The sequence below is a fragment of the Taudactylus pleione genome, unplaced genomic scaffold (genome assembly GCF_031769625.1).
Source record: "Taudactylus pleione unplaced genomic scaffold, aTauple2 ptg000317l, whole genome shotgun sequence".
NCBI classification, from domain to species: Eukaryota; Metazoa; Chordata; class Amphibia; order Anura; family Myobatrachidae; genus Taudactylus; species Taudactylus pleione.
This window is the reverse complement of record NW_028284718.1, coordinates 5879219-5894706: the sequence shown is the minus strand read 5'-3', so window position 1 is coordinate 5894706 and position 15488 is coordinate 5879219. Positions and strand designations below refer to the sequence as shown.

At 33.3% G+C, this 15488-nt stretch overlaps 12 non-coding genes across 12 annotated transcripts; all 12 read right to left on the bottom strand.

Moving 5' to 3' along the window:
- Positions 1-1153: 1153 nt before the first annotated feature.
- On the bottom strand, positions 1154-1225 carry TRNAP-AGG (transfer RNA proline (anticodon AGG)). The gene has a single exon. It is a non-coding gene; the product is annotated as a tRNA-Pro (tRNA).
- Positions 1226-2442: 1217 nt separating this feature from the next.
- On the bottom strand, positions 2443-2514 carry TRNAP-AGG (transfer RNA proline (anticodon AGG)). The gene has a single exon. It is a non-coding gene; the product is annotated as a tRNA-Pro (tRNA).
- Positions 2515-3731: 1217 nt separating this feature from the next.
- Positions 3732-3803, bottom strand: TRNAP-AGG (transfer RNA proline (anticodon AGG)). The gene has a single exon. It is a non-coding gene; the product is annotated as a tRNA-Pro (tRNA).
- Positions 3804-5020: 1217 nt separating this feature from the next.
- TRNAP-AGG (transfer RNA proline (anticodon AGG)) lies at positions 5021-5092 on the bottom strand. Its single transcript has one exon. It is a non-coding gene; the product is annotated as a tRNA-Pro (tRNA).
- Positions 5093-6309: 1217 nt separating this feature from the next.
- Positions 6310-6381, bottom strand: TRNAP-AGG (transfer RNA proline (anticodon AGG)). The gene has a single exon. It is a non-coding gene; the product is annotated as a tRNA-Pro (tRNA).
- A 1216-nt stretch (positions 6382-7597) lies between these two features.
- Positions 7598-7669, bottom strand: TRNAP-AGG (transfer RNA proline (anticodon AGG)). The gene has a single exon. It is a non-coding gene; the product is annotated as a tRNA-Pro (tRNA).
- Positions 7670-8885: 1216 nt separating this feature from the next.
- Positions 8886-8958, bottom strand: TRNAT-AGU (transfer RNA threonine (anticodon AGU)). Its single transcript has one exon. It is a non-coding gene; the product is annotated as a tRNA-Thr (tRNA).
- A 1216-nt stretch (positions 8959-10174) lies between these two features.
- On the bottom strand, positions 10175-10247 carry TRNAT-AGU (transfer RNA threonine (anticodon AGU)). The gene has a single exon. It is a non-coding gene; the product is annotated as a tRNA-Thr (tRNA).
- A 1217-nt stretch (positions 10248-11464) lies between these two features.
- TRNAP-AGG (transfer RNA proline (anticodon AGG)) lies at positions 11465-11536 on the bottom strand. The gene has a single exon. It is a non-coding gene; the product is annotated as a tRNA-Pro (tRNA).
- A 1217-nt stretch (positions 11537-12753) lies between these two features.
- TRNAP-AGG (transfer RNA proline (anticodon AGG)) lies at positions 12754-12825 on the bottom strand. Its single transcript has one exon. It is a non-coding gene; the product is annotated as a tRNA-Pro (tRNA).
- Positions 12826-14042: 1217 nt separating this feature from the next.
- On the bottom strand, positions 14043-14114 carry TRNAP-AGG (transfer RNA proline (anticodon AGG)). The gene has a single exon. It is a non-coding gene; the product is annotated as a tRNA-Pro (tRNA).
- A 1217-nt stretch (positions 14115-15331) lies between these two features.
- On the bottom strand, positions 15332-15403 carry TRNAP-AGG (transfer RNA proline (anticodon AGG)). The gene has a single exon. It is a non-coding gene; the product is annotated as a tRNA-Pro (tRNA).
- Positions 15404-15488: the final 85 nt, after the last annotated feature.

Below are 15488 nucleotides of genomic sequence, written 5' to 3'. Positions count from 1 at the left end.
AAACACCATATACATTTATGTAAAAATGAATTTGTAGAATAAATACAATATTTCCTTATGGTCCAGTAGATAGTTTTCTAAGGTATGCATATAGGAAAAGTGCAGGGACAAGATTTGTGAGTGCCTACAGAGTTTGGACTTCTCTCATGGACGAAGCTAAAGACTTGTCATATGCAATGTACAAATCATGCTTCCAGACACAGAAGAAAGGCAAAAGAATACCTTGCAATTTCATTTTTGAACTTTTTGTGTTTCAAAGTGAGACTATTCTTTTAAAACATTCAAAGCTATCTAGACAGAAGGGAACCTGCAGTTTTCCTGATATACCACAATACGGTTGAAATTTTAATAAGTATGCTCTTATTTGTAGTACAACTAAAATGTTTCCGTAAGATTCTATTGATAGTTTTCCATGTGTGCTTATTTGGAAAGAGCAGTGACAAGATATAAAAATGGTGACAGAGTTTGGACTTGTCAGATCGATAAAACCCAAGACTTGTAAAAAGATATGTGTAAATCATCCATAAATAGAAGAAAGGCAATAGGAAAATGATGAAGGCAAGATTCATAAGTATGTACAAATTCTATTGGGAGTATGGCAAAAACAAAACTCAGTTGATGCTATTGACTTAGCCAATTGAGAAAATCAGATATAAATAAACCATGAGATGCACCGTAAAAAGAAAGAGAGGGCTCGTCAGGGAATTGAACCAGGGACCTGTCACGCCCAAAACGAAAATCATAGAATCATCAAGTAAGCATGTTTTATTTGATATCTTAACCGTTTTAATGTGAAAATTATATTATTTTAAAGCAGTCACTAATGTGTACAAGGAGGAAATATTAGCATAAATAAAATATTTCCTAATAGTCAATAATTTTCTAAGTATACTTGCTTGAAAATTGCTGTGCAAAGTTTTATGATGCCCAGCAGAGTTTTTCTGATGGATAAAACCCAAGACATGTCACATGCTGTGTGCAGATAAGTACTTACAAATAATTTTAGCAGTTTGACAAAAAACAAAATTCAATTGTGCAAATTAGTAAATACAATCTATTTTGAGAGTTTTGAAAAAACAACATTCAGTTGAAATTCTCTCTGGAAATTGACTACAATAAGATAATGGAACCATTTCAAAGAATCTGAAAATTTGGGCTCGTCCGGGATTTGAACCCGGGGCCTCTCGCACCCTAAGCGAGAATCATACCCCTAGACCAACGAGCCACCTACCTGAAGATTTTTCTTTGGATTTTTCAATTGATTTTTAGAAAATAGCGTTTTGTTTTTAAAACACCATATACATTTATGTAAAAATGAATTTGTAGAATAAATACAATATTTCCTTATGGTCCAGTAGATAGTTTTCTAAGGTATGCATATAGGAAAAGTGCAGGGACAAGATTTGTGAGTGCCTACAGAGTTTGGACTTCTCTCATGGACGAAGCTAAAGACTTGTCATATGCAATGTACAAATCATGCTTCCAGACACAGAAGAAAGGCAAAAGAATACCTTGCAATTTCATTTTTGAACTTTTTGTGTTTCAAAGTGAGACTATTCTTTTAAAACATTCAAAGCTATCTAGACAGAAGGGAACCTGCAGTTTTCCTGATATACCACAATACGGTTGAAATTTTAATAAGAATGCTCTTATTTGTAGTACAACTAAAATGTTTCCGTAAGATTCTATTGATAGTTTTCTATGTGTGCTTATTTGGAAAGAGCAGTGACAAGATATAAAAATGGCGACAGAGTTTGGACTTGTCTGATCGATAAAACCCAAGACTTGTAAAAAGCTATGTGTAAATCATCCATAAATAGAAGAAAGGCAATAGGAAAATGATGAAGGCAAGATTCATAAGTATGTACAAATTCTATTGGGAGTATGGCAAAAACAAAACTCAGTTGATGCTATTGACTTAGCCAATTGAGAAAATCAGATATATATAAACCATGAGATGCACCGTAAAAAGAAAGAGAGGGCTCGTTAGGGAATTGAACCAGGGACCTGTCGCGCCCAAAACGAAAATCATAGAATCATCAAGTAAGCATGTTTTATTTGATATCTTAACCGTTTTAATGTGAAAATTATATTATTTTAAAGCAGTCACTAATGTGTACAAGGAGGAAATATTAGCATAAATAAAATATTTCCTAATAGTCAATAATTTTCTAAGTATACTTGCTTGAAAATTGCTGTGCAAAGTTTTATGATGCCCAGCAGAGTTTTTCTGATGGATAAAACCCAAGACATGTCACATGCTGTGTGCAGATAAGTACTTACAAATAATTTTAGCAGTTTGACAAAAAACAAAATTCAATTGTGCAAATTAGTAAATACAATCTATTTTGAGAGTTTTGAAAAAACAACATTCAGTTGAAATTCTCTCTGGAAATTGACTACAATAAGATAATGGAACCATTTCAAAGAATCTGAAAATTTGGGCTCGTCCGGGATTTGAACCCGGGGCCTCTCGCACCCTAAGCGAGAATCATACCCCTAGACCAACGAGCCACCTACCTGAAGATTTTTCTTTGGATTTTTCAATTGATTTTTAGAAAATAGCGTTTTGTTTTTAAAACACCATATACATTTATGTAAAAATGAATTTGTAGAATAAATACAATATTTCCTTATGGTCCAGTAGATAGTTTTCTAAGGTATGCATATAGGAAAAGTGCAGGGACAAGATTTGTGAGTGCCTACAGAGTTTGGACTTCTCTCATGGACGAAGCTAAAGACTTGTCATATGCAATGTACAAATCATGCTTCCAGACACAGAAGAAAGGCAAAAGAATACCTTGCAATTTCATTTTTGAACTTTTTGTGTTTCAAAGTGAGACTATTCTTTTAAAACATTCAAAGCTATCTAGACAGAAGGGAACCTGCAGTTTTCCTGATATACCACAATACGGTTGAAATTTTAATAAGAATGCTCTTATTTGTAGTACAACTAAAATGTTTCCGTAAGATTCTATTGATAGTTTTCTATGTGTGCTTATTTGGAAAGAGCAGTGACAAGATATAAAAATGGCGACAGAGTTTGGACTTGTCTGATCGATAAAACCCAAGACTTGTAAAAAGCTATGTGTAAATCATCCATAAATAGAAGAAAGGCAATAGGAAAATGATGAAGGCAAGATTCATAAGTATGTACAAATTCTATTGGGAGTATGGCAAAAACAAAACTCAGTTGATGCTATTGACTTAGCCAATTGAGAAAATCAGATATATATAAACCATGAGATGCACCGTAAAAAGAAAGAGAGGGCTCGTTAGGGAATTGAACCAGGGACCTGTCGCGCCCAAAACGAAAATCATAGAATCATCAAGTAAGCATGTTTTATTTGATATCTTAACCGTTTTAATGTGAAAATTATATTATTTTAAAGCAGTCACTAATGTGTACAAGGAGGAAATATTAGCATAAATAAAATATTTCCTAATAGTCAATAATTTTCTAAGTATACTTGCTTGAAAATTGCTGTGCAAAGTTTTATGATGCCCAGCAGAGTTTTTCTGATGGATAAAACCCAAGACATGTCACATGCTGTGTGCAGATAAGTACTTACAAATAATTTTAGCAGTTTGACAAAAAACAAAATTCAATTGTGCAAATTAGTAAATACAATCTATTTTGAGAGTTTTGAAAAAACAACATTCAGTTGAAATTCTCTCTGGAAATTGACTACAATAAGATAATGGAACCATTTCAAAGAATCTGAAAATTTGGGCTCGTCCGGGATTTGAACCCGGGGCCTCTCGCACCCTAAGCGAGAATCATACCCCTAGACCAACGAGCCACCTACCTGAAGATTTTTCTTTGGATTTTTCAATTGATTTTTAGAAAATAGCGTTTTGTTTTTAAAACACCATATACATTTATGTAAAAATGAATTTGTAGAATAAATACAATATTTCCTTATGGTCCAGTAGATAGTTTTCTAAGGTATGCATATAGGAAAAGTGCAGGGACAAGATTTGTGAGTGCCTACAGAGTTTGGACTTCTCTCATGGACGAAGCTAAAGACTTGTCATATGCAATGTACAAATCATGCTTCCAGACACAGAAGAAAGGCAAAAGAATACCTTGCAATTTCATTTTTGAACTTTTTGTGTTTCAAAGTGAGACTATTCTTTTAAAACATTCAAAGCTATCTAGACAGAAGGGAACCTGCAGTTTTCCTGATATACCACAATACGGTTGAAATTTTAATAAGAATGCTCTTATTTGTAGTACAACTAAAATGTTTCCGTAAGATTCTATTGATAGTTTTCTATGTGTGCTTATTTGGAAAGAGCAGTGACAAGATATAAAAATGGCGACAGAGTTTGGACTTGTCTGATCGATAAAACCCAAGACTTGTAAAAAGCTATGTGTAAATCATCCATAAATAGAAGAAAGGCAATAGGAAAATGATGAAGGCAAGATTCATAAGTATGTACAAATTCTATTGGGAGTATGGCAAAAACAAAACTCAGTTGATGCTATTGACTTAGCCAATTGAGAAAATCAGATATATATAAACCATGAGATGCACCGTAAAAAGAAAGAGAGGGCTCGTTAGGGAATTGAACCAGGGACCTGTCGCGCCCAAAACGAAAATCATAGAATCATCAAGTAAGCATGTTTTATTTGATATCTTAACCGTTTTAATGTGAAAATTATATTATTTTAAAGCAGTCACTAATGTGTACAAGGAGGAAATATTAGCATAAATAAAATATTTCCTAATAGTCAATAATTTTCTAAGTATACTTGCTTGAAAATTGCTGTGCAAAGTTTTATGATGCCCAGCAGAGTTTTTCTGATGGATAAAACCCAAGACATGTCACATGCTGTGTGCAGATAAGTACTTACAAATAATTTTAGCAGTTTGACAAAAAACAAAATTCAATTGTGCAAATTAGTAAATACAATCTATTTTGAGAGTTTTGAAAAAACAACATTCAGTTGAAATTCTCTCTGGAAATTGACTACAATAAGATAATGGAACTATTTCAAAGAATCTGAAAATTTGGGCTCGTCCGGGATTTGAACCTGGGGCCTCTCGCACCCTAAGCGAGAATCATACCCCTAGACCAACGAGCCACCTACCTGAAGATTTTTCTTTGGATTTTTCAATTGATTTTTAGAAAATAGCGTTTTGTTTTTAAAACACCATATACATTTATGTAAAAATGAATTTGTAGAATAAATACAATATTTCCTTATGGTCCAGTAGATAGTTTTCTAAGGTATGCATATAGGAAAAGTGCAGGGACAAGATTTGTGAGTGCCTACAGAGTTTGGACTTCTCTCATGGACGAAGCTAAAGACTTGTCATATGCAATGTACAAATCATGCTTCCAGACACAGAAGAAAGGCAAAAGAATACCTTGCAATTTCATTTTTGAACTTTTTGTGTTTCAAAGTGAGACTATTCTTTTAAAACATTCAAAGCTATCTAGACAGAAGGGAACCTGCAGTTTTCCTGATATACCACAATACGGTTGAAATTTTAATAAGTATGCTCTTATTTGTAGTACAACTAAAATGTTTCCGTAAGATTCTATTGATAGTTTTCCATGTGTGCTTATTTGGAAAGAGCAGTGACAAGATATAAAAATGGTGACAGAGTTTGGACTTGTCAGATCGATAAAACCCAAGACTTGTAAAAAGATATGTGTAAATCATCCATAAATAGAAGAAAGGCAATAGGAAAATGATGAAGGCAAGATTCATAAGTATGTACAAATTCTATTGGGAGTATGGCAAAAACAAAACTCAGTTGATGCTATTGACTTAGCCAATTGAGAAAATCAGATATAAATAAACCATGAGATGCACCGTAAAAAGAAAGAGAGGGCTCGTCAGGGAATTGAACCAGGGACCTGTCACGCCCAAAACGAAAATCATAGAATCATCAAGTAAGCATGTTTTATTTGATATCTTAACCGTTTTAATGTGAAAATTATATTATTTTAAAGCAGTCACTAATGTGTACAAGGAGGAAATATTAGCATAAATAAAATATTTCCTAATAGTCAATAATTTTCTAAGTATACTTGCTTGAAAATTGCTGTGCAAAGTTTTATGATGCCCAGCAGAGTTTTTCTGATGGATAAAACCCAAGACATGTCACATGCTGTGTGCAGATAAGTACTTACAAATAATTTTAGCAGTTTGACAAAAAACAAAATTCAATTGTGCAAATTAGTAAATACAATCTATTTTGAGAGTTTTGAAAAAACAACATTCAGTTGAAATTCTCTCTGGAAATTGACTACAATAAGATAATGGAACCATTTCAAAGAATCTGAAAATTTGGGCTCGTCCGGGATTTGAACCCGGGGCCTCTCGCACCCTAAGCGAGAATCATACCCCTAGACCAACGAGCCACCTACCTGAAGATTTTTCTTTGGATTTTTCAATTGATTTTTAGAAAATAGCGTTTTGTTTTTAAAACACCATATACATTTATGTAAAAATGAATTTGTAGAATAAATACAATATTTCCTTATGGTCCAGTAGATAGTTTTCTAAGGTATGCATATAGGAAAAGTGCAGGGACAAGATTTGTGAGTGCCTACAGAGTTTGGACTTCTCTCATGGACGAAGCTAAAGACTTGTCATATGCAATGTACAAATCATGCTTCCAGACACAGAAGAAAGGCAAAAGAATACCTTGCAATTTCATTTTTGAACTTTTTGTGTTTCAAAGTGAGACTATTCTTTTAAAACATTCAAAGCTATCTAGACAGAAGGGAACCTGCAGTTTTCCTGATATACCACAATACGGTTGAAATTTTAATATTTATGCTCTTATTTGTAGTACAACTAAAATGTTTCCGTAAGATTCTATTGATAGTTTTCCATGTGTGCTTATTTGGAAAGAGCAGTGACAAGATATAAAAATGGCGACAGAGTTTGGACTTGTCAGATCGATAAAACCCAAGACTTGTAAAAAGATACGTGTAAATCATCCATAAATAGAAGAAAGCAATAAGAAAATGATGAAGGCAAGATTCATAAGTATGTACAAATTCTATTGGGAGTATGGCAAAAACAAAACTCAGTTGATGCTATTGACTTAGCCAATTGAGAAAATCAGATATAAATAAACCATGAGATGCACCGTAAAAAGAAAGAGAGGGCTCGTCAGGGAATTGAACCAGGGACCTGTCACGCCCAAAACGAAAATCATAGAATCATCAAGTAAGCATGTTTTATTTGATATCTTAACCGTTTTAATGTGAAAATTATATTATTTTAAAGCAGTCACTAATGTGTACAAGGAGGAAATATTAGCATAAATAAAATATTTCCTAATAGTCAATAATTTTCTAAGTATACTTGCTTGAAAATTGCTGTGCAAAGTTTTATGATGCCCAGCAGAGTTTTTCTGATGGATAAAACCCAAGACATGTCACATGCTGTGTGCAGATAAGTACTTACAAATAATTTTAGCAGTTTGACAAAAAACAAAATTCAATTGTGCAAATTAGTAAATACAATCTATTTTGAGAGTTTTGAAAAAACAACATTCAGTTGAAATTCTCTCTTGAAATTGACTACAATAAGATAATGGAACCATTTCAAAGAATCTGAAAATTTGGGCTCATCCGGGATTTGAACCCGGGGCCTCTCGCACCCTAAGCGAGAATCATACCCCTAGACCAACGAGCCACCTACCTGAAGATTTTTCTTTGGATTTTTCAATTGATTTTTAGAAAATAGCGTTTTGTTTTTAAAACACCATATACATTTATGTAAAAATGAATTTGTAGAATAAATACAATATTTCCTTATGGTCCAGTAGATAGTTTTCTAAGGTATGCATATAGGAAAAGTGCAGGGACAAGATTTGTGAGTGCCTACAGAGTTTGGACTTCTCTCATGGACGAAGCTAAAGTCTTGTCATATGCAATGTACAAATCATGCTTCCAGACACAGAAGAAAGGCAAAAGAATACCTTGCAATTTCATTTTTGAACTTTTTGTGTTTCAAAGTGAGACTATTCTTTTAAAACATTCAAAGCTATCTAGACAGAAGGGAACCTGCAGTTTTCCTGATATACCACAATACGGTTGAAATTTTAATAAGTATGCTCTTATTTGTAGTACAACTAAAATGTTTCCGTAAGATTCTATTGATAGTTTTCCATGTGTGCTTATTTGGAAAGAGCAGTGACAAGATATAAAAATGGCGACAGAGTTTGGACTTGTCAGATCGATAAAACCCAAGACTTGTAAAAAGATACGTGTAAATCATCCATAAATAGAAGAAAGGCAATAGGAAAATGATGAAGGCAAGATTCATAAGTATGTACAAATTCTATTGGGAGTATGGCAAAAACAAAACTCAGTTGATGCTATTGACTTAGCCAATTGAGAAAATCAGATATAAATAAACCATGAGATGCACCGTAAAAAGAAAGAGAGGGCTCGTCAGGGAATTGAACCAGGGACCTGTCACGCCTAAAACGAAAATCATAGAATCATAAAGTAAGCATGTTTTATTTGATATCTTAACCGTTTTAATGTGAAAATTATATTATTTTAAAGCAGTCACTAATGTGTACAAGGAGGAAATATTAGCATAAATAAAATATTTCCTAATAGTCAATAATTTTCTAAGTATACTTGCTTGAAAATTGCTGTGCAAAGTTTTATGATGCCCAGCAGAGTTTTTCTGATGGATAAAACCCAAGACATGTCACATGCTGAGTGCAGATAAGTACTTACAAATAATTTTAGCAGTTTGACAAAAAACAAAATTCAATTGTGCAAATTAGTAAATACAATCTATTTTGAGAGTTTTGAAAAAACAACATTCAGTTGAAATTCTCTCTTGAAATTGACTACAATAAGATAATGGAACCATTTCAAAGAATCTGAAAATTTGAGCTCGTCCGGGATTTGAACCCGGGACCTCTAGCACACTAAGCGAGAATCATACCCCTAGACCAACGAGCCACCTACCTGAAGATTTTTCTTTGGATTTTTCAATTGATTTTTAGAAAATAGCTTTTTGTTTTTAAAACACCATATACATTTATGTAAAAATGAATTTGTAGAATAAATACAATATTTCCTTATGGTCCAGTAGATAGTTCTCTAAGGTATGCATATAGGAAAAGTGCAGGGACAAGATTTGTGAGTGCCTACAGAGTTTGGACTTCTCTCATGGACGAAGCTAAAGACTTGTCATATGCAATGTACAAATCATGCTTCCAGACACAGAAGAAAGGCAAAAGAATACCTTGCAATTTCATTTTTGAACTTTTTGTGTTTCAAAGTGAGACTATTCTTTTAAAACATTCAAAGCTATCTAGACAGAAGGGAACCTGCAGTTTTCCTGATATACCACAATACGGTTGAAATTTTAATAAGAATGCTCTTATTTGTAGTACAACTAAAATGTTTCCGTAAGATTCTATTGATAGTTTTCTATGTGTGCTTATTTGGAAAGAGCAGTGACAAGATATAAAAATGGCGACAGAGTTTGGACTTGTCTGATCGATAAAACCCAAGACTTGTAAAAAGCTATGTGTAAATCATCCATAAATAGAAGAAAGGCAATAGGAAAATGATGAAGGCAAGATTCATAAGTATGTACAAATTCTATTGGGAGTATGGCAAAAACAAAACTCAGTTGATGCTATTGACTTAGCCAATTGAGAAAATCAGATATATATAAACCATGAGATGCACCGTAAAAAGAAAGAGAGGGCTCGTTAGGGAATTGAACCAGGGACCTGTCGCGCCCAAAACGAAAATCATAGAATCATCAAGTAAGCATATTTTATTTGATATCTTAACCGTTTTAATGTGAAAATTATATTATTTTAAAGCAGTCACTAATGTGTACAAGGAGGAAATATTAGCATAAATAAAATATTTCCTAATAGTCAATAATTTTCTAAGTATACTTGCTTGAAAATTGCTGTGCAAAGTTTTATGATGCCCAGCAGAGTTTTTCTGATGGATAAAACCCAAGACATGTCACATGCTGTGTGCAGATAAGTACTTACAAATAATTTTAGCAGTTTGACAAAAAACAAAATTCAATTGTGCAAATTAGTAAATACAATCTATTTTGGGAGTTTTGAAAAAACAACATTCAGTTGAAATTCTCTCTGGAAATTGACTACAATAAGATAATGGAACCATTTCAAAGAATCTGAAAATTTGAGCTCGTCCGGGATTTGAACCCGGGACCTCTAGCACACTAAGCGAGAATCATACCCCTAGACCAACGAGCCACCTACCTGAAGATTTTTCTTTGGATTTTTCAATTGATTTTTAGAAAATAGCTTTTTGTTTTTAAAACACCATATACATTTATGTAAAAATGAATTTGTAGAATAAATACAATATTTCCTTATGGTCCAGTAGATAGTTCTCTAAGGTATGCATATAGGAAAAGTGCAGGGACAAGATTTGTGAGTGCCTACAGAGTTTGGACTTCTCTCATGGACGAAGCTAAAGACTTGTCATATGCAATGTACAAATCATGCTTCCAGACACAGAAGAAAGGCAAAAGAATACCTTGCAATTTCATTTTTGAACTTTTTGTGTTTCAAAGTGAGACTATTCTTTTAAAACATTCAAAGCTATCTAGACAGAAGGGAACCTGCAGTTTTCCTGATATACCACAATACGGTTGAAATTTTAATAAGAATGCTCTTATTTGTAGTACAACTAAAATGTTTCCGTAAGATTCTATTGATAGTTTTCTATGTGTGCTTATTTGGAAAGAGCAGTGACAAGATATAAAAATGGCGACAGAGTTTGGACTTGTCTGATCGATAAAACCCAAGACTTGTAAAAAGCTATGTGTAAATCATCCATAAATAGAAGAAAGGCAATAGGAAAATGATGAAGGCAAGATTCATAAGTATGTACAAATTCTATTGGGAGTATGGCAAAAACAAAACTCAGTTGATGCTATTGACTTAGCCAATTGAGAAAATCAGATATATATAAACCATGAGATGCACCGTAAAAAGAAAGAGTGGGCTCGTTAGGGAATTGAACCAGGGACCTGTCGCGCCCAAAACGAAAATCATAGAATCATCAAGTAAGCATGTTTTATTTGATATCTTAACCGTTTTAATGTGAAAATTATATTATTTTAAAGCAGTCACTAATGTGTACAAGGAGGAAATATTAGCATAAATAAAATATTTCCTAATAGTCAATAATTTTCTAAGTATACTTGCTTGAAAATTGCTGTGCAAAGTTTTATGATGCCCAGCAGAGTTTTTCTGATGGATAAAACCCAAGACATGTCACATGCTGTGTGCAGATAAGTACTTACAAATAATTTTAGCAGTTTGACAAAAAACAAAATTCAATTGTGCAAATTAGTAAATACAATCTATTTTGAGAGTTTTGAAAAAACAACATTCAGTTGAAATTCTCTCTGGAAATTGACTACAATAAGATAATGGAACCATTTCAAAGAATCTGAAAATTTGGGCTCATCCGGGATTTGAACCTGGGGCCTCTCGCACCCTAAGCGAGAATCATACCCCTAGACCAACGAGCCACCTACCTGAAGATTTTTCTTTGGATTTTTCAATTGATTTTTAGAAAATAGCGTTTTGTTTTTAAAACACCATATACATTTATGTAAAAATGAATTTGTAGAATAAATACAATATTTCCTTATGGTCCAGTAGATAGTTTTCTAAGGTATGCATATAGGAAAAGTGCAGGGACAAGATTTGTGAGTGCCTACAGAGTTTGGACTTCTCTCATGGACGAAGCTAAAGACTTGTCATATGCAATGTACAAATCATGCTTCCAGACACAGAAGAAAGGCAAAAGAATACCTTGCAATTTCATTTTTGAACTTTTTGTGTTTCAAAGTGAGACTATTCTTTTAAAACATTCAAAGCTATCTAGACAGAAGGGAACCTGCAGTTTTCCTGATATACCACAATACGGTTGAAATTTTAATAAGTATGCTCTTATTTGTAGTACAACTAAAATGTTTCCGTAAGATTCTATTGATAGTTTTCCATGTGTGCTTATTTGGAAAGAGCAGTGACAAGATATAAAAATGGTGACAGAGTTTGGACTTGTCAGATCGATAAAACCCAAGACTTGTAAAAAGATATGTGTAAATCATCCATAAATAGAAGAAAGGCAATAGGAAAATGATGAAGGCAAGATTCATAAGTATGTACAAATTCTATTGGGAGTATGGCAAAAACAAAACTCAGTTGATGCTATTGACTTAGCCAATTGAGAAAATCAGATATAAATAAACCATGAGATGCACCGTAAAAAGAAAGAGAGGGCTCGTCAGGGAATTGAACCAGGGACCTGTCACGCCCAAAACGAAAATCATAGAATCATCAAGTAAGCATGTTTTATTTGATATCTTAACCGTTTTAATGTGAAAATTATATTATTTTAAAGCAGTCACTAATGTGTACAAGGAGGAAATATTAGCATAAATAAAATATTTCCTAATAGTCAATAATTTTCTAAGTATACTTGCTTGAAAATTGCTGTGCAAAGTTTTATGATGCCCAGCAGAGTTTTTCTGATGGATAAAACCCAAGACATGTCACATGCTGTGTGCAGATAAGTACTTACAAATAATTTTAGCAGTTTGACAAAAAACAAAATTCAATTGTGCAAATTAGTAAATACAATCTATTTTGAGAGTTTTGAAAAAACAACATTCAGTTGAAATTCTCTCTGGAAATTGACTACAATAAGATAATGGAACCATTTCAAAGAATCTGAAAATTTGGGCTCGTCCGGGATTTGAACCCGGGGCCTCTCGCACCCTAAGCGAGAATCATACCCCTAGACCAACGAGCCACCTACCTGAAGATTTTTCTTTGGATTTTTCAATTGATTTTTAGAAAATAGCGTTTTGTTTTTAAAACACCATATACATTTATGTAAAAATGAATTTGTAGAATAAATACAATATTTCCTTATGGTCCAGTAGATAGTTTTCTAAGGTATGCATATAGGAAAAGTGCAGGGACAAGATTTGTGAGTGCCTACAGAGTTTGGACTTCTCTCATGGACGAAGCTAAAGACTTGTCATATGCAATGTACAAATCATGCTTCCAGACACAGAAGAAAGGCAAAAGAATACCTTGCAATTTCATTTTTGAACTTTTTGTGTTTCAAAGTGAGACTATTCTTTTAAAACATTCAAAGCTATCTAGACAGAAGGGAACCTGCAGTTTTCCTGATATACCACAATACGGTTGAAATTTTAATAAGTATGCTCTTATTTGTAGTACAACTAAAATGTTTCCGTAAGATTCTATTGATAGTTTTCCATGTGTGCTTATTTGGAAAGAGCAGTGACAAGATATAAAAATGGCGACAGAGTTTGGACTTGTCAGATCGATAAAACCCAAGACTTGTAAAAAGATACGTGTAAATCATCCATAAATAGAAGAAAGGCAATAGGAAAATGATGAAGGCAAGATTCATAAGTATGTACAAATTCTATTGGGAGTATGGCAAAAACAAAACTCAGTTGATGCTATTGACTTAGCCAATTGAGAAAATCAGATATAAATAAACCATGAGATGCACCGTAAAAAGAAAGAGAGGGCTCGTCAGGGAATTGAACCAGGGACCTGTCACGCCCAAAACGAAAATCATAGAATCATCAAGTAAGCATGTTTTATTTGATATCTTAACCGTTTTAATGTGAAAATTATATTATTTTAAAGCAGTCACTAATGTGTACAAGGAGGAAATATTAGCATAAATAAAATATTTCCTAATAGTCAATAATTTTCTAAGTATACTTGCTTGAAAATTGCTGTGCAAAGTTTTATGATGCCCAGCAGAGTTTTTCTGATGGATAAAACCCAAGACATGTCACATGCTGAGTGCAGATAAGTACTTACAAATAATTTTAGCAGTTTGACAAAAAACAAAATTCAATTGTGCAAATTAGTAAATACAATCTATTTTGAGAGTTTTGAAAAAACAACATTCAGTTGAAATTCTCTCTTGAAATTGACTACAATAAGATAATGGAACCATTTCAAAGAATCTGAAAATTTGGGCTCGTCCGGGATTTGAACCCGGGGCCTCTCGCACCCTAAGCGAGAATCATACCCCTAGACCAACGAGCCACCTACCTGAAGATTTTTCTTTGGATTTTTCAATTGATTTTTAGAAAATAGCGTTTTGTTTTTAAAACACCATATACATTTATGTAAAAATGAATTTGTAGAATAAATACAATATTTCCTTATGGTCCAGTAGATAGTTTTCTAAGGTATGCATATAGGAAAAGTGCAGGGACAAGATTTGTGAGTGCCTACAGAGTTTGGACTTCTCTCATGGACGAAGCTAAAGTCTTGTCATATGCAATGTACAAATCATGCTTCCAGACACAGAAGAAAGGCAAAAGAATACCTTGCAATTTCATTTTTGAACTTTTTGTGTTTCAAAGTGAGACTATTCTTTTAAAACATTCAAAGCTATCTAGACAGAAGGGAACCTGCAGTTTTCCTGATATACCACAATACGGTTGAAATTTTAATAAGTATGCTCTTATTTGTAGTACAACTAAAATGTTTCCGTAAGATTCTATTGATAGTTTTCCATGTGTGCTTATTTGGAAAGAGCAGTGACAAGATATAAAAATGGCGACAGAGTTTGGACTTGTCAGATCGATAAAACCCAAGACTTGTAAAAAGATACGTGTAAATCATCCATAAATAGAAGAAAGGCAATAGGAAAATGATGAAGGCAAGATTCATAAGTATGTACAAATTCTATTGGGAGTATGGCAAAAACAAAACTCAGTTGATGCTATTGACTTAGCCAATTGAAAAAATCAGATATAAATAAACCATGAGATGCACCGTAAAAAGAAAGAGAGGGCTCGTCAGGGAATTGAACCAGGGACCTGTCACGCCTAAAACGAAAATCATAGAATCATCAAGTAAGCATGTTTTATTTGATATCTTAACCGTTTTAATGTGAAAATTATATTATTTTAAAGCAGTCACTAATGTGTACAAGGAGGAAATATTAGCATAAATAAAATATTTCCTAATAGTCAATAATTTTCTAAGTATACTTGCTTGAAAATTGCTGTGCAAAGTTTTATGATGCCCAGCAGAGTTTTTCTGATGGATAAAACCCAAGACATGTCACATGCTGAGTGCAGATAAGTACTTACAAATAATTTTAGCAGTTTGACAAAAAACAAAATTCAATTGTGCAAATTAGTAAATACAATCTATTTTGAGAGTTTTGAAAAAACAACATTCAGTTGAAATTCTCTCTTGAAATTGACTACAATAAGATAATGGAACCATTTCAAAGAATCTGAAAATTTGGGCTCGTCCGGGATTTGAACCCAGGGCCTCTCGCACCCTAAGCGAGAATCATACCCCTAGACCAACGAGCCACCTACCTGAAGATTTTTCTTTGGATTTTTCAATTGATTTTTAGAAAATAGCGTTTTGTTTTTAAAACACCATATACATTTATGT